Consider the following 26,850-nt stretch of genomic DNA (forward strand, 5'->3'; position numbering starts at 1 on the left):
GTCTGGTTTCCACAGTTTTTGGTGATGAATGAACTCAGTGGCTTTTATTCACTAAGTGCTGGGAGTGTACACATATGCATACACACCACACGCATCTTATATACGCACACAAACACACACACACACACACGCCATAAAAACCTTAGCCCGCCACACTCCATGGCACTGGGATTATTATTAATATTATATTGTGGGATAATGACTGCTTGAAATGACGCTCGGTTTAAATCATACGTCTGCCTGTTAAGCCTGACTGCCTGATATTGGTTATTTGTGTTTATTTTAATTCGCTTTCTCATAATCTCACGGAGGGTGGGGAGGAAGATTTTATAAATGCATAAATGGACAGAAAATATTAAATTCCCAGAATAAATTCATTCTCTATATGTTGGTGATTAAATGATTTTTTTAAAAATAGGTAAATAATTCAAGTCCTTTCATTAATAAATCATGTGACAGTGTCATTGAGTGATAACATTGCAATTTAGCTCTTCACTTTGTTTTCTCACTTGGCTACCATCTACAACCCTTTAAACCCAGTCTTAGTGTTGGCTCATCCCTACTTCCCTCCTGCTGTCTGGTTGGTTCCCATTTCACCTTTAAATTAGTTGAGTGTCTGGGGGGAAGGGATAGCTAGGAGCTGCAATCAGTTAACGTAGGTTTTTTTCCAGTGTGGAAAGTGTCAACAAAGTGGAGGCAGCTCTGGGAGGTGAGGTTTCAGTAGGTCAGCAACAGTCAAAGGATTACAGTATCATAATAATCCTTGGATTTGATATAGCACCTTATCACGTCCTCGAGACGTCTCAAAGCGCTTCACAGAATATGCTGTGAAGTGAATTGACTGTGTATTTTGTGGGCAAAACGGGACAGGCAATTGCACAGCAGTGTCCCACAAACAGTCGTGGATTAAGTGACCAATTTATGATTACTATTATTTTTTTTGGAAGCAATTATTACCTCTGGAAAAGCAATCTGCTAGTCGACTAACAACCGGGTTCTTACTTACTGCCAGGTAAACAGAGGTGTGTGGAGTAAGGAAACTTGTCTAACATCTCACCCTGCTGGGAATCGAACTAAGGTCTTCTCGCCTGCGAGGCGAGTGCTCTAACCACTGAGCTACAGAATCCTTTTAATACAATAAATTGTTGTAATCCATTTATACCAATAATAAAAGCTGTAGTTAATTCCCCGGGACAGACCCGTTTCATTGTTTTACTTGTTTGCGCTTGTAATTGCCAATGACAAGCGGTTTCCATCTTGAGGGGATTGTTTGATCTGTTTCACGTCTGTGGCGTTCAAAGGACAAATATGTCTACGTATGATAGATTGCCTTTCTGCCTGTTTATAAAGTTTAAAATACCAGATACTTGAATCACTCCATTTACGGTAAGAATTAGTTCAGTGCTTTGGCCATCTTCCCTGACTTAGTCTAAAATTAGTTCCTCAGCGAAGGTTTACAGTAATCCAGAGACGGCCCCTCACTAACTTGACGTATCTCACCGACTCTTAAATCGATTTATGAGTGAGTTTGTTGAAAGCTTTTCTGTGATGTGAAAATCTACGGAACAAGTTGTTCCTCGGGCACTTTATCCATTTTTATATTTAGTGAAAAAGGGGATTTGCTGCTGGTTTTCACAGATTCACATAAATCCAATTTCAAGACTCAACTGGAGATCACAACAACTTGCATTTACACAGCACCCCTCACTCAGGGCAGGGCCCCAGAGTGCTTGACGGTGGTGAAGAATGATGCTGAGCCAAAAGGGAGTGGGGGAGGTGACTGTAAGCACTGTCGAAGAGGAAGGTCTTCAGGTGTGACCTGAAGATGGGGAAGGAGGGGGCAAGGCAGAGGGATTGAGGGAGCGTGTTCCAGAGTTTTGGGACCTAGTGGCTGAAAACGCGGTGCATTTATCAGTGATGTTTAATAATACAATTGGCTAAGCTTTTTGCTCATGCTATATCATAGATATACAGTACTGAAATCCTGACACATGTGAGATGGTCTATGCTACAGGATTTGAACCACCCAACCTGAATTAAGGAAAACAGAACATAAGGACTCAGTCTTGTCTTTCAAATTATCTAATTCAATTATCCTGGTTATGCACAGACCACACAGTCAAATTAAGTATCATTTATGCTATCCCTCTGGCCTTCCACCTGCGGAGATCCTGAAGCAGCCATCCAGCTGCTCTATGATCGCCTCTCCTCCACCTTCAACTCCCTTGTCCCCCTAGAATCCAGGACCATCTCCAAACCCACCCGATGCCCCTGGTACAACAACCATCTCCGCCGCCTAAAGACCCAAACCTGTCTGCTCGAGCGCAGATGGCAGAAAACTGGCCAGTCCCTCTCCTCTGGATCAGTCCCTGTCTCCCTTAAAACTGCTGTCATCACCCCTCCTGAAAAACCCCTCCCTAGATCCACTCTATTTCTAATCTGCCCTTCCTCTCAAAAGTTTTAGAACGCGTTGTTGCCAACCAACTTTGCGCACTCCTCCTCCCATTCCCTCTTCGAACCCCTCCAGTCTGGTTTCCCCCACAATACAGAGACTGCGATTGTGAAAGTCACAAATGACATCCTCTCCATCTGTGACTGGGGCTCCCTCTGCCTCCTTGTCCTCCTGGACCTCTCTGCAGCGTTCAACACAGTCGACCACACCATCCTCCTCCACCGCCTTTCCTCTGTCATCCACCTCAGTGGGACTGCACTCGCCTGGTTCGAGTTCTACCTCACAAACCGCCAGCAGTACATCTGCACAAACGGCTTCTCCTTCCGCTCTCACCTGGTTACTTGCGGGTACCCCAAGGATCCATCCTTGGCCCCCTCCTCTTTCTGATCTACATGCTCCCTCTTGGGGATGTCATCCGCAGACATGGGGTACACTTCCACATGTACGTGGACAACACCCAACTCTATTTATCCACTTCTCTTTGCGACCCTCAGTCCCCTGATGTTCTGTCAGCTGCCTGTCAGATCTCAGGGGCTGGATGAGCGCAAATTTCCTTCAGCTGAACGTTGACAAGACGGAAGTCATCCTCTTTGGCTCTTGTCAACGTCTAAAATCTCACGGCTCTCACCTCCTCCACCTACCCGACCTCCCTCTAAGACTCTCTGAACCTGTACGCAACCTAGGCGTCAGGTTCGACCCCCAATTATCCTTCCTTCCCCACATCTGATCCCTCACCAGCACCACTTTCTTCCACCTCCGACGCATCGCCCATCTCCGCCAATACCTCTCCCCAAATGCCGCTGAAACCCTGGTCCATGCCTTTGTTACCTCTCGGCTGGACTACTCTAATGCCCTCCTCGCCGGTCTCCCATCCACCACCATCCATAAAATCCAAATCATTCAAAACTCTGCCGCCCGCATTCTCACCCGCACCAAACTCCGCTCCCCGATCACCCCAGTCCTTGCCAGACTGCACTGGCTGCCTGTCCCGGAGAGGATCGATTTCAAGATCCTCACCCTTGTATTCAAGTCCCTGCACTCTTCTGCACCCCCCGACCTCTCTGACCTCTCTCCTCAAAGCAGTACCCGTTGCCTTCATTCCCCCGGGTCTGGCCTCCTCCTCGTCCCCCGAGTCCTCCGCTCCACCCTCGGCAGCCCTGCCTTCAGCCACTATGGCCCGAGGCTCTGGAACTGCCTTCCTCACTCCCTTCGCCTCGCCCCCTCTCTTCCCATTTTCAAGTCTCTGCTGAAGACCTTTCTTTTCGACCGCACCTTTGGTCACCTTCCTCCCCCCCCCCCTTGGCTCGGCCCTGGGATCCGTTACTGTGAAGCGCTCTGAGACGCCGTCCGGCGTGGAGGTCGCTATATAAATCCAAGTAGTTGTTGTCGTTGGTACAGTATTTTAATAATCCAGTGCTATTAATTATGAGATGCATAAAAGATGGAAAGCAGTAGGGGGTTGCCATAACTGCTTTGGCCAGAAGGTGGCTCTTAGATCCTCTCCACATCTCCTGCACCAGCTGCAGTGGCTCTCCCTGTCTCTGATTATTCCCTTGTGTTGACAAAATACCTTTAACCAGCCTTTCCCATACAAAGCAGGAAGTTAATGAATTGGCTGATTTCCCAATGGTTGGGCTGTGATTTAGCAGCGACCGGGTTAGTACTTGGGGAGAGATGTGAAGTGTGTAACTGCCTCTCACTCCAGCGCTGAGCGCTGCTGATAAACAGACTTCTCCTGGGCAGCCGATTACTGTTCATTGTTCTTCTCCTCTGTTTTGTCTGTTCCTCTGTTTCTGTGCATTGACTAAACCTACTTTGGAACGAACATTCACTATCTTGGGATGTCCTCCCGACGTGAAAGGCGCTACGCAAACTTCTTTTGTTGTTGTTATCTGAAATGTCCAGACTCGGTATTCAGTGTGTTATACAGATGAACAATCAGGGTGTGGTTTTTTTGCAGAGAATCGTAGCATAAACTAGATGTTGCCACAGTCTGTGCTCCAGTGTATATGATTCTAACAGTAAATTTGTACTGGATACTCCTTTGGTGATCCCCACATTGTGTTTTGCTAATAGTTGCACTCCTCAAGCTGGGAGGAGTGAGATGCTATGGATTCTGTTGCAGTTCTCGTCCAAGTCACTTATATCAGTTTATATATATCAGGTCAATGCACCACTGGCAGCCAGTTCACAACAAATCTTATTCCTGGGAATGTTTGCAAGGGCTTCAGATCATAAACTAAAAACGCAAAGCAAAGTGGTTTGTAACTTTACTGAGTTCATCAATCACGTCACTGCGTGGCTTCTATTAGGTTTATGCACTGTATTCGGTTCACTTCATGATTTTATGAATATAAAATCCTCTCCCGATGTGAAAGGCGCAATGTAAATGCAAGTTATTGATTGTTGTGCGCTGACTGTCGCACTATTTAAGCTGTGCAGCCAAATGTATTTTGCATTCTGAGTTACGTTACTTTATTTTGCTGCTGATAAATGCATTTTCCCAGCTCAAATGATCATTTTACCCCACTCCGTCCTGAGGGATTATCATGGAGGAGAGGAGTCTGCAAGGAACACCAGCCAGGGTTTAAGATCTCTAGTTTGGGAATGTTAATTTCCTGTTTCTTAATTCTCGTCAGTAAGATTGTGGATGTTTGCCATTGACTAGTCTTTGTGTTTGATGTTGCTGATACCAACCCATTGTCACGGTGACTGATTACGAATCTCACATTGAAACATCCCAGTAAAACAATTTTAAAATTGTTTAAAACAAAGACCTTGATTTTTTTTTAACTTCGGAACTTCCAAAACAATTGCTTTTTTTTTTACCCCCAAAAGAATTTTATTAAAGCTCAGTCTTTTCAGACGGAAAGCCATTCATTGCTTTGAGAACGTGTAAACTGTGCTGAAGGGATGTCTGTGTATTTGCTTCTCACACAATTAAACACTGTTGACCCGAGTTCAATAATTCATAATTTATTGGCATTTCATGTTAACTGTTACATTGGTTTATTGTAAATTAGGCAACAATATCAATTTGTTACAGTGTGAATGTATACTCCCACGTACACTCAGCATTCTTCCTGTGTGCAAACTGGTTGCCACATTTCACTCACAAAATATACAGTCACTCCACATAACAGCATAGCCTGCGAAGCACTTTCAGACATCTCGACGACATGATAAGGCGTTATAATAAATGCAAGGATTATTAATATATGTAGTCATCCTTGCATTTGATATAGCACTTTTCACATCTTCTAGACGTCTTCTAGCCGCTTATTATTCCTCGCAAGCGAGAGGACCCGGGTTCAATTCCCGGGCAGGGCAAAGCATGAGGCAAGTTTCCTTACTCCACACGCCTCTGTTTACTGAGCAATAAGGAGGAACCCGGTTGTTGGTCGATTGGCGGATCGTTTTTCCGGGGTAATAATCCCTTCAAACATATTTTTTAAATAAATAATAATTTGGTCACTCAATTCATGGCTGTTTGTAGGACATTGCTGTGCACAATTGACTGTCCCATTTTGCCCCAAAAATATACAGTCAATCCACTTTATAATATATCCTGTGAAGCGCTTTGATACTTCTCGACGATTTTGATAAGGCGTTATAGCAAATGCAAGGATCATTATTATTATTATTCCTCTTCCCACAGCAGCTAGTCCACCGACCTCACTTATTCTTCCTTGTCCCATCTTCCTCTCCCCACTGCAGGCTCCTCGATGATCTTCAGCCGCCAAGCCTTGCCCCCAAGAACAGTATTTCCAGGAATCCCCTTATCATCACAGAAGGGATTCCTGGGAAAACTGGACCCTGAGGAGAAGGGCACAGGAAGATCGGAGATTGAAGCCTGCTGCAAAACAAGAGATTCTCAAGAGAAACAGAAAGCTGCATTCCTTTCACCATGAGCGACTGGCAGGAAGTCTGAGAACGCTGCCTTTGTAGATTTATTTTGGGATAAAGTAAACAAAACTGACTTAAAACTGAGGTAAATCTTAATATTTACATCAAACAAGGGCCAGGATAGACTCTCGGTAAAATACATCAGGAGTTTTAGGAGAGTTACAGAGCAAGGATTTACGTAATCAGGAGAAACTCTGCGACCTGTTAGTTAACCCACAAAAACCCGCTACAAACCACACTGAGCTTCATACATTACTACATAAGTCTACATTAGCTCTGTCCTCTGGAGATAGGTAATTAAGCAGGCATTGAGGTCTGGAAAGTGTTAGTTTTACATGAGAATAGAAGAGAAAAGAACTTGAGCCTAATACCCTACATATATTACACAAAGAGTATTGTAACCTGGGCTCTAAGTTGTGAAGCTGATTAATTTGCTAAACACATGCTATCTTGGAAATAGAGACAGTTAGACAGATTTTTACTTCAACCTCTTACTTTTACATGTTACATATGATCTCCTGAACCATTACCACATATTCAGAGCCACTAGATTTTTAAAAAATCATTTTCAAAGAAGTCACGAAAAAGATAATGAACAATGACACTTAACTTTTTTCAGAATCCGCGCGAGGAGATTACCGAGGAGTTTATTAATTCTGATTTTAATGTACTTTTCAGTGCATCTGTGAGTTCAGAAACTGAATTAGAAGTTGTCACTTCAGAAGCCATTTTCACCTCCTTTTCCCCCAACTCTCTCAAGAAACCATGTGATTACATCAATCGCAGACTCACAGCTGTCAATCGATAAGTACGACACTAAAATCTTTTCAAAATGTGATTTATTAGTGATTTAATTGCTGTATAAGTTCAGGGATCCCTGATTGCGCCTTTTATGGTGTAAAATTGGTAAGAATGTTCTTTGGTACAAGCTTGAAATGAACCGTTTGGTGGCCATCTGCTGAACCGTTTGCCTGAGTCTAACGTTCTTTATCAATAGAAGATCATCCGCGCAGAGTGTTACCTTGAGAGGTGTCGGGCTCCTTGTTCAAGGCCATTGATGCAGTGTTCATCCTCCAGAGCTACAGTGCTTCATCTCAGACTCACAACTAACCAGAGATGCAGCACTGCACCTCTGGCTGATTGATGTGTTGGCCGTCCTCCCTCTTCACCATTCATCTCTCAGAGCGCAGAACCTCAGTCTCTCAACAACAACAGCAACAACTTGCACTTATATAGCACTTTCCACGCAGGGCAGCGTCTCAGAGCGCTTAAAAGTGGCGGAGTCCGACTCAATAGCTGAAACAATGCCTTACACACCTAGTTAGTGCTTATACTTGAGACTAATTGTGATAAAAATCCAGAAACTCTCCAACTATGTAAATGTTAGAAATGTTAAGATTAAGAAGTATAGACCCCGGTATAAACAATTCATTTGTGCTTCTGTGGTTTGTTGATCACTGGTGTGTACAGTACAGAGCTCTGTCACCACTCTCAACCCATCACCAAGACCCACTCTCTCTTCTCTCTGATCCGATTTTGCTTTTTGCGGAGGTGGATTGCAGTCATTCTCCCCTCCGTATTGGGAAAAGTGTCGTGGAGGCAGATTGTGGAAGAGCAAAGCTAACCCTTTGCTTCAACCCTTTTCCCAGCATTTCTCAAAGGATGACCCAATCGACCCCGATGATGTGGCTTGCTGATTTGTCCCTGGCTTCTTGCCTGTTCCAGCTCAGTGAGTTGTTGGGTGGTCGCACCTAATTTTAAAAGAAAAAGAAGGAAAGACTTGTTAGTTACCCTGCTAATGAATTAGGAGAAAGAGTGGGTGGATGTTTGACTGCAGATTGATGCAAAGAAAATCATTGGATTTGTTGGGTCCTGATAAATTCAACTAATCTCACTAAATACTAGTGTTAACAAGAACAACAAGTTGCATTTATAAGTCAACATCAAAGTAGTATAGAGTTTGCATCTGTACAGGCGCTCCAGGACATCTACCCCGCATGAAGGGGGCGATATAAATGCAAGTTGTTGTTGTATTAAAGTCAGTTGAATTGTAAAATATACAATTAAAGACAAAGTAAGATTTAGATATTAGATTATTGCCATACTTTGGTATTGAAATAATAATAATATAATAATGATATCGATATCACGGCTTATCACATCGTTGAGATGTCTTAAAGTGCTTCACAGGACAGACTGTAAATTGGAGTGACAGTGTATTTTGTAGAAATATCTACACCAACAAGTAATTAAAAGTTGTGTCTTATGAAACTGAGTGTTCGTGACGCTGGCTGTTTTGTTCTGTTTACTAAGTGAGATGTGGGATTTAGTGACCACATGTTAATAAAGTTATCACTAACCCACTTTAATTAGACATCAGTGGAAAACCACCAGTGTGTTATACTTCTGTTGCTGTCTGGTCCCCCCCATGTTCCCACAGTCCTCCTATATCTCTGTATTTGCTTTCCTCTCCAGGGCATGACATGAGTTTTCTTGGATGTGGAATTTGGTGTTTGTCCCAGGAGAGCAGCTGATCTGTGACAGTTTGTCATTAGTCCCCATTAGGGCTAATGTTTTCCATGATTCTCACTGTCGAGTTCCCAGGCCTCTTACACACACAGCAGTCAGTGTCCCTTTACAGTTTGGCCTCCTCGTTTGATTTATGGGTATTTATTTTGCAGACCCACATTATCTCCAGCCATTTCCAGGAGGAAATGTGTGCAATACTTCCGAGTGCAGCGACCAGCTGGTGACCAAAGTTCCTGTAGACTTCCTGTAAATCAAATTATATTTAAATCCCGAAGTATTGAAAACTGAGAAACTGAGCCCTGTCATGTAGATACTTTCAGTACTTTTGGAGTTAAATGGCATTATAGGTTGTTGTTAGTCGATCGGCTGATTGCTTTCTGTGGAGTAATAAAAATCTTCTAAAAAAAATTGGTCACTCACTCTACGACTTTGTGGGACACTGCTGTGCGCAATTGGCTGCCGCCTTTGGTCCACAAAATACACAGTCACTACACTTTACAATATATTCAGATGCTCAAACGCCCCAAGATGCCGTCCGGGATGAAGGACGCTATAGAAATGCGAGTTCTTGTTGTTGTTCACCGATATGATAAAGCGCTATATCAAATGCAAGGATTATTATTATATTGTGAAATGTTGGAGTTTGTGCTGAATAAAGATGGGAGGACAGAGTTTCTAATAAAGAGGTTTAAGAGGCATGTGTAAAGAGAAAATAGCGGATGGGGGTGAAGTGTAGAGCGATCTTTGGATCAACAGCAACAAATGGTAAAGTTAGTATTACAGGCGAGGACTGTATCCAAACCGTGTACAAAACTATTCAGTTGGAAATCGATTCATGGAAAGAAACTGTAACATACTGTTTTGTCTTTACTTTTCAAAACATGTTTCATAAGCAGCAGAGCTGGAAAGAGAATTGGGCAGAATATTGTTGGCTGAAATGATTAGTGTTTTAAACTAAGCCACTGAGGTTCAACTTAAAACTTCTTAGAAGAAAAGGGAGACGATTTGTATTGGGTGAAAGACTGTCCAGAACATTCCACATTCGGAGATTACAAAACCAGTGGAAAGACCAGATGAGGCCGGATTCACTAAACGCACAGAACCTTAACGTGTGTGTCACAGAAGCTGCCGATAACAAAAATAACCTGTCCGTACTTTCGTGTTTTTCGTTTGATTGTTTTTTCCGGGTCTATTCTGAAAACTGCTTCTCAATCAGGATTAAAGGATAGTGGGAATCTGGAACTCTCCCACCCAAAGGGCTGTGGATGCTGGATCCATTCACCTTTTTCAAGACTGAGGTGGATAGATATTTGTTAGATCAGGGTATGAAGAGATATGGGGCAAAGGTGGGTAATTGGAGTTGAGGTACAGATCAGCCATGATCTAATAGGATGGTGGAACAGGCTCGAGGGACTGAATGGCCTCCTCCTGTTTCTACGTTTCTGTGTTTCAGTGAAGTACAGGAATTCAATGGCTCAGATTTTATTGTAATATCCTCAGGGTAGGAGTCCTCAATCAAAGGCCGTTTGAGACATGGATTGAACGTGACTGAAGCTCGCTGTATATAATATTTGCGACATCAACAGCAACAACTTGCACCTCTCACACAGGGTAGCGTCTCAGAGTGCTTTATATCAATAGCACGCTCTGTTTTCTGGTTGCTTGTAGCTGAGTAACATTGCCAAGTCTATTGTAGTCACTATACTGTACAGTCGACAGTTCTATTTTGCCATGTGTGCTTTTCCTGAAATGTATACTTTATTCGGGGTTTGGACCCAACGAGTGTAAACACAGGATGTGACGGCCTCTATGTCACCACAGCTGTTCTGTGTGCTACTTAAACATTGGTAGTCTTTAAAATGTCTCCTTTTTATAATATTGACAAATAGCTTTGGAATTTATGTGCACAAACTGAATTCCATTGTCAACCTCTGTATGTGGTAACGTGCCTTTCTGTCCCTGGTCCTGAGTTAAATCATCTGGAACTCTGCATTTGGCAAAGCCGCAGGGAAAGTCAAGCCCCCACACACTCACTAGCTCTTGGGATGTCCTCCCAATGTGAAAAATGCTATACAAATGTAATTTTGTATTGCATTGTGTGTGTGGGGTGAGGGTGGGGGGGGGCTGCTGTGGGGGTAGGGTATACAAAATACAAAACAATTTTGGAAAAGTCCAACTGATTCTAGTTTACCCCGAAATCGAGTTAACCCACCGGAGTATTTGGACGTCTCAACGCACACGCTTTTGGGGCGACGTCAGAGATGAGAGTTTGATATTAATTTAAGAATCTGGCTTCAGAGCTACACAGAAACAGCAGGGAAGTGTCTGTCTGTCACTCAAACAGACGGTCCCGAATGAAGATGATTTGTCTGATCAGCCGCGGCGATAGAACAGGCTCAAGGGGCTGAATCGCCTCCTCCTGTTCCTATGGTTAAACCCAGGCTGGACCTCACACTGTGCTCCGTGCCTGGTTTCCTGCAATCTGGGAGCAGATAACAATGGGCGTGTGCTTCACTTTATTTAACTTTCCCCATCTTTTGGCTGAAGTTTTGATTGATCTCCATAAGATCCTTGGAGTGGGGATGGGAGGGCTGGGCGGGGGCATCTTGCCCATTAACAGGCTGCTGTGTCCTGTGTTGCAGGGAAACAAGAATTCAGATTGCCATCTGGGTTCTGGTCCCATTAACTGCACGCACTCAGCTCTTCTCAATCTGCACGGACCCATGGGAGGCCAGAGGCCAGCGATGGATCTGAGTGACAACTGGTGTCTTGACGGAGCAGGTCTGTCACCCCGCCCTGGTACACAGTCAGTGTACAATCAGTCGCCTGCTTGGATAGTCAGAACCCAATGCAACTCTCCTCCCTCCAGGTCCTGCCGTTAGCGCTGAAGAAAGTCATCACGTTTGTGCTGGTTTATAAGGGTCATAGGAACAGGAGTAGGCCATTCAGCCCCTCGAGCCTGCTCCGCCATCCTATTAGATCATAACCTCAACTCCACTTGACCCTGCGCCAACCAAGTTGTAAAGTGAGCAGTTTAGTCTCCGTTCTAGTCGGTCATTGTTCTGAAGTTAAGTTTACTTTTTGTTGTATTTCAGCACGAAGCCCTTGCTTGCTGAGATCACCGTGACTGATTGCGGAGTGTGCAGAATTCTGAAACCAATTAAACTACACGGATTCTTATCAAATCAGATGGCAGAAATCTTTCTCTGTTCGTTCCATCTGCTGTTTGTTTCCCTGAGGCCTTTCTATCCCCTGTCCTAACATCAAAACAAAAACCCCCAAAACATTCCCGCAAGGTCACCATTTCCTCAGCGAAGAGATAACATCTACGCTGGGTTTCATATCAAACATTCAACCTTTTATATGTGAGCACATAAGCTGAGACAAGTTTCCTTACTCCACACGCCTCTGTTTAGCTAGCAGTCAGTAGGAACCTGGTTGTTGGTCGATTGGTGGATTGCTTTTCTGGGGGTAATAATCCCTTCCAAAAAAATAAGAAGAATAAGAATCAATTCACTTTACAGTCTATTCTGTGAAGCGCTTTGAGACGCCTCAAAGACGTGATAAGGCGCTCTATCAAATGCAAGGATTATTACTATTATAATAATAATTTGGTCACCCAATCCATGACTGTTTGTGGGACACTGTTGTGCGCAATTGGCTGCTGCTTTTCGGCCACAAAATATACAGTTAATTTACTTTACAGTATACTCTGTGAAGCGCTTTGAGATGTCTTGAATTTGTGACAAGGCGCTATACCAATGCAAGGGTTACTGTTATAAACTGAGGCAAGAACTAGACAGCCTGATTCAGACAGAAACTGGCTCCCATATCACTACATATAAGGCGCTATATCAAACGCAAGGATTATTATTATTATTATTATTATTACATCACTGATTCTCTGCATATCAAACAAAATATGATTAAAGCGGCCAGAAGCTAATTCAATTTGCTGAGGATGATGAGATCATAGGGACCCAAATGGAATTAACTAGAGTTTAGAACTTGCTAACACAGACCTGGGACCTTGTTTTTTTCAGGTTAAGGTTCCCTTGGCTGCCGTGAAGACTTCTAATCCCTTTGGTAATCATCTTTTCCCCCCTTTTTCTGAAATGCCTGACCTGAAAATAAAGGCTGTCGCTTTCATAAAGGGAGGATGGATATTAATAATAAACCTTGCATTTGATACAGTGCCTTATCACATCATTGGGATGACTCAAAGCACTTCACAGAATATATTGTAAAGTGTAGTGACTGTGTATTTTGTGGGTGAAACGCGGCAGCCAATTACACACAGTCGTGTCCCACAAACAGTTGTGAATTCAGTGATTTTTTTTTTGAGGGATTATTACCCCCGGAAAGTTCCTTTTTTTTATTGTTAGGTAAACAGAGGCGTGTGGAATAAGGAAGTTTCGCTAAGGTTTCACCCGGCTCAAGAATCGAACCTGGGTCCTCTCGCTTGCAAAGCAGGCACGCTAACCACTATGCTGTGGGACTCCATGGCTGAAAGGAAGCTTCCATGTTTCTTTTTCCCCCACTGAATGAGCTCTCACCCTGATTCCAGAGGTGGCCAATGTGTGCTGGAGACCATGTGTAGTCCAGTGGAGTTGGTTGCTGGTTGTTGAGTTTAATATGAACTCAGTGACATGAGGCAGCAGCTGTCAGAGAGGAACATACATCCCAGACACAGGAACTTTCAACACCAAGAAAGGAAATGTTTTACTCTTCGCCCTACCCAGGAGTTCATGTTATTCTTTTCTTCATTCCTGTCTGCCTTACGAGACTCCTTTCATTCTTTCCCACAGTTTATACATGAATCCTGTCTACAATATTTGGGCCTCTGTAAGCTTTGCTTTGGTTTTTGGTTCCTTTGTAACAGCGTATATAAAGCCCACGGAAACATATGGCATTAATAAACCCACAATCTAGTCTCTGAACACACTCAACATGTATTAAGCCAGTATTTTTTCTACCCCGCGCACACAAAAGACGCTTGATCAGTTACAGGAGAAGGACAAGAACTTTTGATAATATGTATTTTTACAAACGTATAGATCAACTGATTTGAGAAACGAAAGGTTGGAAGCTGCGTATGTTCCTGTCCTCCTTTTAATGTGCAGTTAAAACCCAGAACAAGCAAATACTTTCAGCTCCCCTCTCAACTCTCTACCCACTCCTCGCTCCCTCCCTTCCCTCCCTCACCCTGACCATTTCCCCCTGCTCGGGTCCCGACCCAACAACCAGCGCCTTGGGACGTCCTCCTGACATGAAAGGCGCTCTATAAATGCAATCTTGTTGTTGTTGTATTACTGTTAAACTTCAGCTCTCTCTCTCTGATACACATCTCTAATTCTCTCTCTCCCTCTAACTTTTTGTCTCTCCCACAATCTCTCTGTGACTCTTTCTCTAATTCTGTCGCTCTCTCACATTCTCTAATTCTTTCTCTCTCTCAGTCAAAATAAGTATTTAGGAAAAAAAAAGTACTTGGTGAGTGTTTTAGGGAATGCTCCTTGCAGAAACTTTCTAAAGATTGAAATGCAGAAAAAACTACTTGCTCTGTTTCAGTGAAAACCACTTCTGCAGCTGATTGATGGATCTGAAATCTCAAATGGATCACAATTCTTTTGACCATGATCTGCCTATCAAATACCACTGAAAATCTTTAGTGCCTTAATAGGTTCTGTACTGACAGTTAACAGTACGCTTTGAGCTTGTAAAAACATTTTCCGAAATAGTTTGGCAAAACAAGCAAATACTTTTATTTAACGTATTAGTATTAAACTTTAGATCTCAGTGCTCTCTTCTCTTGCTTATTTCAGTACTCTTCAGGCCGCAGTGTTAGTAGTAAAATGATCCGTGTTCAGAAGGAATGAAGCGCTTTGAAACGTCTCAATGATGTGATAAGGCGCTATATCAAATGCAAGGATTATGATTATTATTCTAAGTGTTTGAGTTTAATTTAAAAAAATCTCTCAAATCATCTTTTGAGCCAGTTCCTCTGGACCATCTCTGAGTGGATCTAATGAGGATTGACATCCGTTTGCCACAGGAAAACTGCTGTGGGCTTGTGCCTTGGGTCACCGCACATGTTTGGACACACCTAAGGACAACCCGTGTGTATACGAGAGCAGGGCTGGGCCGGTCAAGGCGATTTTGCTTGTGACATTTGAAGTGTACAGGAAAAGGAAGCTTTTCACAGGCAAAAAACAGATCAAAATGTCGATTAGCAAAGAATCAAAAAGCAAAGGAAGTGAGGTTCGGGCTGGATGGGAAACTAAATTAGGGCGAGGGGGGAGGGAGGGTAATTAGACTGATGGCGGTTCTCAAACTGACCGTTACATTTTACTTGAACAACGACCACAACAACTTTTATGTATTTATTCATTTATGTAGCACCTCTCACACAGGATAGCGTCTCAGAGCGCTTACTCAAGTTTACTTTAAGCAAGAGTCTAAGTCTCTCTGAGAGGCTGTGATAATCCTAACCTCCTGCCTCTTTGCTGTGTGAATATTAGGGCAAGAATGTTCACTAAATGGGCATTAAGTCGTCAGTAATTTTCTCTCGTTTGAATGATTTTTGGGTTATTTGCAGTGAAACTGGCACTGTCTCTGCAATTTAAACAAACCAATGGTTTCTATCAGCTGAAACATCTGCAAAAATGATTTTTGGAGCTATTTCCAGAGCTGAATGTAAAATGTTGAATATTAAGCCAAATAATTTTATGTTTCAAAGCCTGGTTATGTTTTTGTAAAATTGTTATGCACTGTATTCATTTACCAGCTTCCCATTCAATTAATTAGTTTGACGTATCAGATGCTAGAAATCTGCAGCAAAATCACTTTGTTGTAACATTATTTCTTGTCATATCCCACAAAGCAGTTTAGTTGAAGAGTTCCCTCCTCTTTCCCTCTGTACACGCAGTCTAATACATAATATAAAACATAATAATGTTAGCATTGTTGTATCCACTCTTGATTTTTGATTGAGGTACATTCAAGGGATTGTTTTGAGTGCCAGTCACTTTACTTTCACCCTCAGTAATGAGAGAAATGATGCAGTCTGATTTTGATTGTACTAACAAGAACAACAACTTACATTTAAATATGCCTTTCATGTCAGGAGGACGTCCTAAGACAGTGCTAAGATCTTTGTCTGCTCCTAATCTATCGTGTATCACCGGATTCCAAGGCTTATTTCACGGGTTCCTGAAATCTCATTCAAATTGATCAAAACTATTTTTAAGATTCGCCACTTCATAAACATCCTTCACAGACACACCTTCGATGGCGTAACACAATTTCGCAATAAAATAGACAACTTCACTGGAGGAGCAATAAAAAAAATCTGTTTGTGATATCAAGGCTGATTATCGGTGATCTCATGCGAAGCCTAAAGTTAACTAAAATACCGTTCCTTTTTCCATTCTCTGAAATGAAAATCAATTCCATATATGGTGAAGGGCAGATTCCAGTAACTATGATTCAGAGTTGCCTTAATCATGTATTTGGGCAGACGCCAGGAGGTCTGAGGAATTTGCGGTTTTCACTGGGATAAATTAGAATACCACAACTTGTAGCGGGGAAACTAAACCACGTTAAAGGAGGAAAACTCAGCCTAACTCTGAGAGCGCTCTTGCTCCGCACGGATCATCTCTTTACTCTAAGAGAATGGTTCCTGGGAACCTACCCTGCGTGAGGGGCAATATATAAATGCAAGTTGTTGTTGTTGTTCCTCTGCACTGGATGGTGTTAGGATTGGATGTAAGAAAGCGTTTGAATAAGTTCAGACACTTTGGGCCTAAAAAAAAACTCTTCAATGGGAAATGTAGTGGAGACCGATGGCTCCCATGATGATCTCTCACGGGTGAGATTGTAAATTCACTTCACAGTATGAAGCGCTTCCCGTGAAGCGCTTTGAGACATCTCAGCATCTTGATAAGGCGCTAACTCAAATACAAAGCTTATTATTATTATAAATTTATGAATCACAAAATCTACCACCTTTTGTTTTCTTACTCTGGTTTCAAAATCGGAGAAGTTAGCTTCCTTAAAAGACAGAAGTTGTGATTCAGAAAATAATAAAGGGTTTCAGAGCCATTCACCAGGTCCCTTACATGTTATTATTATTACTATTATTTATTACTTAGAATGGTAGCCAGGAAAAACAGCAAAAGCAACATAACACCAGTTAGTAGACCTTAGCATTCTTGCTAAACTAGAGGTTCTATAAACCAGAGATTCAGACACTCTCTCCGATTAGATGGGAAATTGAATGAAAAAGCACAACCAGTCTTACTTCAGATGGATTTAATTTTTCGCAGTTAGACTGTTTTGATGAACTTCCAGGTCAACTAATTGGAATCCATTCAAATATTTGCTTTATTGAAAACCTTGAGAGAACAAATATAATTTTGAACAGAACACCATGGTTTGGGATCAAGTGCTCCATGTTATCAAACGAAAAGTTGGTTATAACTTACCTCTGAGCACAATCTTGCTTCTCAAAGACAACATGTACTGGGCTGTGTGGACACCCACCAACAAAACACTGTGGTCAAATTGTGTGGTGCGTAGCAAACATCATTCACGTTTACATGAAACTGTTTTCTCACAAAAAATCTAGACAGATTTGAGTAACGTGGTTTATAAACGGATAAACTGTTGCCACCAGAAACATGTTTTGTTGTTGTAAATAATGTACCTCAAGATGCTTCTAACCGCCAAACGAAGTAATGGGTCAAGCAATCCTCTGGCAAACACTGACAATCACCTGTATATCTGTTCCACATTCATCACCTGTTGCTGGTGGGTCTAAGCAACATCAACAGTCCAAAAGATTAGTGTCAGTCATCTCAGCTATGAAAAACTCTCTGAACTCCAAACCCAGCTGATAATGCGAGAAAAGATTCTTCCCAAAGGAACAACGTTGACTAGCGATGACGTAAGCTAGGTCTGCTTTCAATTGTTAACCTGCTATATTTACTGGTGCTGAAAATTGGCGTCTTTTTAAAACCATAGACCTTTACAGCTTGGAAGAAAGCCATTTGGCCCGTTGTGTCTGTGCTGTTTTTTTGAAAGACAACCCTTTCAGTTCAGTTCCATGCCTGCCTTTTCTTCCATTCCTCTGCAAATGATTCCTTTTTAGATACCTGTCAAATACCTTCTTGAAAGCTAAGATGGATCCTGCCTCGACCACTGCACCCAGCAAGGAAGCTTATCTTTTATTTCTAGATAAATAGTTTTCAGTTTCAAACATGAGAGCAATTTGGTGCATTTGCTAAAGTAATTGCAATATATAGTAGTTGAGGCCAAGACATTGGATTTGTTTAAAAAAACAGTTTGAAGCTGTGTTGGAGGGACGGGAGGGTGAGTTTTTCTGGAAGGATGAGATATAATGGGCCAAAGAGCCTTCTTCATCCAAACCAATCCCGTGACTAACTGACATGAGGGAAAATAGATAATTCCGCAAATGTAAATTGGAAAGAGTTTAGAAGTGTTCCGAGGCTTGTGTTGTGTTTGATATCTTTCAAAAGCCACAATTTTATGATCAGGATCATAATGGACATCATATATATGTATAAAAATGATTGCTGACTGATTTCTACTGAAATATCACTTTGCTGAAATTGGTCACTCAATCCATGGCTGTTTGCGGGGACGCTGCTGTGCGCAATTGGCTGCCGCGTTTCGCCCACAAGATACACAGTCAATTCACTTTACAGTATATTGTGTAAAGGGCTTTGAGACGTCTCGAAGACGTAATAAGGCAAGGATTATTATTATTATTCTTTAACACTTTTGTCCACTTGGCCACAAAATTCAGACCCTCCAGTCAAGTTCTGTCTGCATGTTATCACACAAACTGATCTTCTGGAACTGACAAGTTATGACAAAGACTTTTCCTTTGCTCTCTGAGAGGCAGAGCCAGAGAATGCCACGCTCCAGTGAGTGTGACCGACTGGGCTGTACATAATACGAGCAGGTCCTCTGCGGCTAAGAGCCTTCATTCTCATCTTGGCTGAGAAGTTCAGAGATCATGGACTTTCTTGTCGAGCGTAAGGGATCGTATTGGACAATAGCCACTGCTGGATGGCAGTATCAACCCAGCGGAGGGCAGAAGCCTTGCTCAGAAAGGTCAGACCTGTCATGAGTTCCACAGAACCAGCCAGGTGACAAATTTAACAGCAGGTCCACACTACTCCAAGGGGCTGGGAACTCAGTGCACACATGTGGCCTAGACCCATCCATGAACCCGGGATCCATACGGATATTGTTGAAAACATGGCTCAGTTGTGTGGTTAAGTCTGAAGCATTGAAGAAGCCAGCAGAAGCCAGCATTGTCAGGAAGATGTTTTAATCTCGTTTTGAATAAGATTCTTAGAACATTTGAAGCGTAGCTTTATCAAGGAGCTACGGTTAGTTTAATCTCTATCCTGGGACGCTACACAAATGCAAGTTGTTGTTGTAGTTATCTGCCTTCTCGAATGTCTCTGATTGTACCTTACAGAGATTGGTCATAGTTCTTCAACCAAAGCAATGGTTCCAATTGCCTGCCAGCTCAGGTAATTGGGGAACATCCAAGGAAACTCATTGAGAAAATAACCACAAAGCTACAGAATAATGTTAATTTCTAGAACAATTAATAAGACTTCAGCCCTTGATAAAGCCCAGTGTTTTTATTTGCAAACACAGCCTAGTTCTCCCCCCACACACCAGCTCGGCATCAGGCTCCGCCACTGCTAAGCATTCCAAGAGGCTGAATAAATGCAAGTTGTTGTTTTTGTACTGTTTCTTGCATTCCCTGATGAGACAGTTTGCTGTCAATTACAAGAAATTCACAGTTCCAGACTGACCTTTGCTATTTTGCTGCCCTGAAGGTAACAAGCCTCATATCTTGAGCAGAGCTAAGCTGGGAACTGCTAGACGGTTTCTCTCTGTGTTTGCCAGCCTCACAACAGCCTGATTTCATGGTTAAAGGACAATTTCTGCTACAACAGTGGTGGGGGACGGTGGGAAACACCCCTTCTAATGATTCCGATTCTTGAAAATTAAAACAACCTGTTTTTCTACCTCCAAAATTCCACCCAAACTAGTCCCTAAAGTTAAACCAAACCAGAGAAAAGATTAAAGGAGCTTTTGTTTTTAATCGGTTTGCAAAATAGGTTGCGCAGTGCAGTACTTTTATGCTGAAAATAAAATCTTCTATTTATTAAGAACGGACAGTTTTACCTTTAGGACAAAAGATAAAAAAGCAAAGTTTTTTCCCCCTCTCGGAAGCCCCACAGTGCCAAACATGCTGTAACAGTTTATGAGAAGGAATGTTACTGCAATTTGAAGGCTAATTATTCCTTCACATGCAACTATGTGGTGAAGAACAAAAGGAAAGTTTGTGTGGAAAAGATGGTAATGGATGCTGGTGTATTTTAACTGAGTAACTAAGGTGGGGGCACAGAGCTGAGATTCCTGAAGAATTCAGCTGGGATGATTGTTGTGGGTCAACTTTGCGGCACAATAGTTTTTTTTTGTCATCTTGAGAGTCTCCAAACCAAACTGAGAATTCCACGCATCCCACCTACACATGGAAATCCCTATAGGGTGATGATTACTGTGCACATTTAGTGATGAATATAAATAACCTTGTGAAGTGCTACAGTTTATGGTCGACATCAGATTAATTAACTCATTCTAACACCAGGGTAAAAAGCCTAGGGCTATTGGCATTGATGACGATCAGCCTGAAACTCCTTCCCAATTCCTGTGGCAAATCAACATTCAGCAGCGTGAAGCTGCTGGGAAACATTATGGAGAAGATTAAATCCAGTAGTTTTACTTCTACCAGAAAAGAAAAGAACTTTGCAGTTGCAAAGTTGGTGAAGCCAACAGCTGGAGTCAAAGTGAGCAATGCAGAGCCAGAGGTCTCAGGTTCCGTCCCTGGTCTGTGCTAAGTTAACTGATCTGGACAGGAGCACTGATAATGTGCTAGAATTGGCTCCGCACCACTAGGTTAATGAGGGAAGTGTTTGCTCACCAGGTTTGCTGTTCCTGGTTGCTCTGTGTTTTGACCTCTGCTGGAAAGCGCTTGTCTATGGACACTGAGTGGGCGAGGGCAAGGTTTGTTCTTGGCTGGGATGCTCTCTATGGTAGATTAATCTGCCAACACTCTGTGCCTGTTCTTACAGGGGTCAGTTAGGTGAAGCACCGGAGGATGTCCAACGATAGAAAATGGTATTATTCCCAAGTAGCTGGTAAGTAGATGCTAGTAAACCAAAGAGCCAGCACAGGCCTAATAGGCCAAATCACCTTCTTCTCTGCTATAAATTTCTTTGGCTCTAAATAGAAATATCTGTCTTTAATCTTGCCGTTGTTTTAGATTTTACACAAGCACTAACAATTACATTTCTCCCCGTGGCCATTGGCCATTTCAAACTTTGTAATAATAATAATAATCTTTTGCATCTGATACATGCCCTACAGTGTCAAAGCTCTTCAAAGCATTTCACAGGTAATTGCGGTCAAGTGTAGTGACTGTGCATTTATAAGTAAATAGCCAATTAGCACAGTTAAGGTCCCACAAACAACCATTAAATGAATGACCAATTTTATCTTGAGGACTGTCGGACAGAAACTCCTTTCTCTTTACTAAGAGTTTTGAGGGATCATTAAAATCTATCTAGAAACATCAAAGGGATCTTTTCTTTTTAAAAAAGTTTTTCCTAGTTGTTACAAAGACTAAAATAAAATCAATCTTCCAGTGATGAAGAATTGGTGTCAGCCAATTCCTAATTCCGCGCTCGACTAAAAACTGATTCTAAAACTCAAATAAAACATTTAAAATAACAGTTAATAAATAGGAAATTACTTATAGAACTGTGTTCAACCGTTCCTTTGGGCATTGCTCAGGAAACATTACATAAAGAGTTTAGCAAAAGCTTCTTTTTCTTCCCGTCATACAGTTATTAAGTCTTTTTTGCGAAGCAGCAAATTAAATATCTTTGCCCTAGACTGAGAGAAATGAATGGCACCTTGACATCTCCTGATATTTCCTGCCCTGGACTAAAACCAAAAGAGTTTTTATTTCATTCCAGAAAATGCTCGTCGAATTATAGCAACTTAACAAAAGAGCAAAAAGAAAAAGGAAAGGCATAAAATCCAACTGTTAGCTGTTCGACCGCTGAATTGTCCTGATTTGAGAATAAATTCAGAGGCAAAGCTTTTTGATGAACAGCAGGATTTTCTGCAGCTGTTTACAATTTGTAACTTGCCTGCGATGCAGGAGGCTCAGGTTTAGAACCACTCTATCCCAGGTCAAACGGTCAGCTTTCTGCACTCATTATGTGTTTTTCACGTATGACAAACGAATTTAGGTCATTTAAAAAAAATTGATGAGTATACTGTATCGGATCAACCCAAGGAAAGTTGAGGATTAACGCACAATAGGGCTATAAAGAGTCAGGTTTGTTGCTTATTTTTAGTACTAGATAATAATAATTTTAAAAATCTGCAGCGTTAAATTGTATGTTTGCGAAGCGTTGTCCAGGACACGTCAGATAAAAATGACCCTCTTCGCCATCTGTGTTAAAGATATCTTAATTCTTCATAAGTATCAGAAATCTGCATCTTCTCAGCAAGACTGAAGGACCCTGTTTTGCATGAAAAGTAACATCAGTAGTGGTTCACATTCAGAACAAAGGGTTGCCAGCATCAAAGCAATATTAGTAAGATGGATAGGATTTGTAATTGATAGCGAGATCTGATACAATCGTAGATAAGGTCTCGCCATTTCCTCCCATTCCCTCAGCAACGACCCCAGCTAGTCTTTTCCTTCGCAGACCTGGCTGATAATTGGATACTTAAAATCGAGTTTAAACTTAAAACCTAAACGCGTTGTCAAAAAGGCACGAGTTATCTAATCTCACTTTCAATGGGAATCGTATAGATGTGCTCAATGCTCAATGTTAAAACAAAAGTCATGAGAAAATGGGATCTAGTATTTTATGGAATGGATTTCAATTCAGATTTGAATGGGGGAGAATGTTGAAAGAGAAATCAAACTGTTTACTATACAAAGCAGAGAAGGGGAAGTGGTTAAGTATAGCACATGTTAAAGCTCGGGTAAAACCTGTCAGACTATACACTACTGTTGCTGCCATTTACAATGAGTAAATAGCATATTTTCCTCTATTTAACCTATCATTTGTGTGATTGCTTCACCTCAAAGTGGTAAGAAAATGAAAAATTTCAATGAAAACAAAGATTTGAAGAAATAATCTTTGTGGTCTTGCCATTTTTGCTGTCATTATTGCCAATTTACACTGCTTCAGTGCCCTCACCAACACACATTGACAGAAGCAACTGGAAGAGTAGTAATAATACTATTACTAATAATAATAATCCTTGCATTTGATATAGCACCTTGTCACGTCGTTGAGACATCTCAAGACGCTTCACAGGGTATACGTGATAAAGCACTATATCAAATGCAAGTATTATTATTCTGTAAAGTGTAGTGACTGTATATTTTGTGGGCGGAATGCAAATTGAACCTGATGGAATGAAATGATCAGCAAAAATTAATCTTGATAAAGCACAATTTAATCACTCAATCACTCGACAGTCACTAACCCTGCTTCATGTCTAAATTACTGAATAAAAGTAAAAATACTGTGCGAGGCTGACATTGCCTTTTAAGGCATAATTTGCCATCTGATCTGCTGTATCCATCTCGACAGGAATTAGCTAAATTCTGGAGGAGGCCCTTCAGTCCCTGAGCACGTTTCCTGCTTCCCCAATTCACCGCATTCCTTGCAATTTAACTCATAGTTTTTCACTGAACCTATACACTCCAGGAGGAGAAAAGGTTAGCAATCACAATGATTTCTCAGTAAACCTTTTTAAACAAGGACTGGTGCAGCTGTAGATCTGTAAAAAAAAAAAAAAATTCACCCACAAAATACACAGTCAATCCACTTTACAATATATTCTGTGAAGCGTTTTGAGACCCCTCGACACCAAGATAAGGTGCTATATCGAATGCAAGGATTATTATTATTATTGAAGAATCACTAGAACTCCTTTGGAATAGAGGCCTGAAATAAAACCTTCTATCCATTTCTTGCAATGCCAAACTTTGCAAAACTTTTTGGTACTCTGGTAGCAATAAGTGAATGAAACCTTCTCCCGATAACACACTGGTCACCAGATAAGGGTCATGGGGCCCAGTTACATGTGTAACTCACAGAACTTTATTTACATATATATATAAAAAATATCAAAAAACATGTGTAGTAAACACCAAAATGGGAATTTTAACTGATGACCAATACCACAGTATACAATAATAGTCAGTGTGTACATCCTTGGCTTTAATCAGGCTAATCTACTAGTTAACTGTAAACTTCATCATTGTAAGAGTTAAATAAATGTCAATGCTATGAAATGCTTGTATTCTGTTTTAATTCCCTAATTCTGATCTTTGAAGTTGAAATTGATTTTGATCCATCGGATAGGATGATCACCCGCTGTGTCCTGAATCACTTACGAACATCTATTTCGATCAATCTCCTCCCAAACATTTGATTCAGCAAAACAGAAGGAAATCGAATCAGCCCTTCTCTCTAATGCAGCCTCCAATGGCTCACTATTTAAACGTAATCAGAGGAGGGTTAGCATTTACTCAACGCTTAAAGTGTTAAACAGAATCAAACTAGGCGAAGTTCATTTAATCATTGTACCAGCCAAGTGGTCACCCCCAAACCAATATTAACACACAAACCAATGCTAAGTTTCTCATTTATTCCTGTGTCAACAACAGCAAGTAAAAAGTGTAAACAATACACTGTACAGAGGAGAGTTCCCTCTCTCTCCCCATTCTCACTAACTTTGCCTCCTCCCTATTGTAGATGATGGGGCTGCTGTGGACACATCTGACATTAATTCTGCTCTAGGGTGAGGTGGGCGTTCTGGCTTTCCTTCCCTCGAGGGTAGACATGTTCCTCTGAGTTGAGTCGCACCAAATGGCGGAAACTCAACACAAGTTCAGTAATCAAACGCTACTCCCAATGGCTGAGTTCCTACAGTCCCTGGCTCCAATCCTTCACCTTTTGGTCTTGAATTCACAGGCTCTCGAGCACTGATTTATTTATCTCGATAGAAAACAATATTTAACACTTAAAAAGAAGGAAGAATGCTGGGCTAGGCTGGGTCTGTGACTCTGCCTTGAGTAGGAAGCTTTAACCTGAATTCTTGGAACGGATTCTCAGTGTTCCTGATCACGCTCCCATTCTCTCATCTACTCGGAGGCAGAGAGAGTGGCTAGTGAAACCCAGGCACCTGACAAGCACAGCTCTTAATGCACTGCTGTGCGCAATTGGCTTGCCGCCTTTCGCCCACAAAATGTACAGTCACTTCACTTTACAGTATATTCTGTGAAGCGCTTTGGGACGCCTCGAAGACGTGATAAGACGCTGTATCAAATGCAAGGATCATTTTTATTACAAATGCATTAAGCAGCCAAAGCTCTTTTGTCGTTCATTTGAACAATTCAGCAGAGAAGTCAGAACATATCCCAAATCTGGCCAAGATCTTTAGCTGCTATTCTGCACTGGACCTTCTAACTCCCATATCGACTTTGCTGTTAAGGATCGTATTGAGTGGGCTAATTAACAGGATAATAGAATCTAGTGCAACACTGTAGATGAGTAAGAAGTGGGGCATTGAGATTGCTCGCAGTAAAAAACAAGCGAGCAAGTACGGATTAAGCAAATCTGTTTATTTTCAACCAAATAAAAACGAAGTCTGGAACTTGGCTGGAAGTCAACATGTGTGTTACAGACAGCTGGAAACATCTGGATTTAGTCTCCTTTTTTCCATCCAAAGACAACTGCCCTGATGTATTACATTCTGTCTTAATAGAAAACTTTGCCTTTTACCCTGGAGCGGGAGGATCCAATTTCAGTAAAGAAATTACTTTTCCAAACCTGCTAGACATTGTTAGTACCGTTAGCCTATTCCCAGCACAAATAAATGTCTAGCTAGAGGAGTTTAAATGGACAATATCAATCTCGGCATCGGCTTTGTACCCTTCGTCTCCCTCTGGAGAAGCAGCTTTCACATTCCGCAAACAATGTGGATAACAGATGTGAGGCATTCGAAAGAGAGTACTTAAGCTGTCGACAAACTACACACCAGCAAAAACCCGTCTCTAAAATCCAGCGGAACCTAAAAACTACTGGCTAAGTTTGCTGAAGGGACTGGATTTGTTATTCGCATGTGCATGCATACTTGCATTACTTTTCAAAAGCACTGAAAAAAAATCTTAGACTGGTTCAACATGTGAAATAAAACCAAAATGTTTAACTTAACACCATCCGTATGTGTCATGTGAGTGGGTGAGTGGGTGAGTGAGTGAGTGAGTGAATGAGTGAGTGAGATTCTCTGACTTCTTGCTTGTTGGGTTAGCGTAAGAAGGCTAACGTTAGCGACAATCATACCTGGGAGGTGTGCAGCTCCAGGGAAACTCACTCCTCTGTGTCACTCCCACCTGCTGCAAGTCACCAGAGGCACCTTTTTCCTTCTTCCTGAAAATAAATACAAGTCAACTGAGCACCAGAGCTACAAGTGTGGAGTTCTCTAAATGATGCCGGGCCTTTTGAATACTTGTCTGTGCCGCTTCCTTTGGAAAAGCCTTTTCTTTTACCTTATATGAACTGAAAATGAGGCAAAATGACTGCATGCCACAACCGAAAGGCGTCCCAATGAATCCCATTGGTTGGAGTCAGTCGAATGAACCTTGGTTTGACCTACAGCGCTCCAGCTCAGAACTCTCTTTTACCCACTAAGGAAAGCGCATTTGACAATTTTCATATTTCTTCTAAATTTGGAGTTTTTTTTCAAGGCGATGCTGTAGGCTTGGCTGGAGCCTGACTCCCTCTGGTTTCCATGTGGAAATCATTAAGATTGAG

General features: G+C 41.8%; 1 long non-coding RNA gene across 1 annotated transcript; it reads right to left on the reverse strand.

Annotated features, from left to right (window-relative positions):
• Positions 1-5,412: 5,412 nt before the first annotated feature.
• Positions 5,413-26,556, reverse strand: LOC103186940. Its single transcript, XR_488829.2, has 2 exons — positions 26,380-26,556; positions 5,413-8,109 (listed from the first exon to the last, which is right to left on the reverse strand). It is a non-coding gene; the product is annotated as an uncharacterized LOC103186940 (long non-coding RNA).
• Between the last annotated feature and the right edge of the window lie 294 nt (positions 26,557-26,850).

The sequence above is a fragment of the Callorhinchus milii genome, unplaced genomic scaffold (assembly GCF_018977255.1).
Source record: "Callorhinchus milii isolate IMCB2004 unplaced genomic scaffold, IMCB_Cmil_1.0 Scaffold13, whole genome shotgun sequence".
Classification (NCBI taxonomy): Eukaryota; Metazoa; Chordata; class Chondrichthyes; order Chimaeriformes; family Callorhinchidae; genus Callorhinchus; species Callorhinchus milii.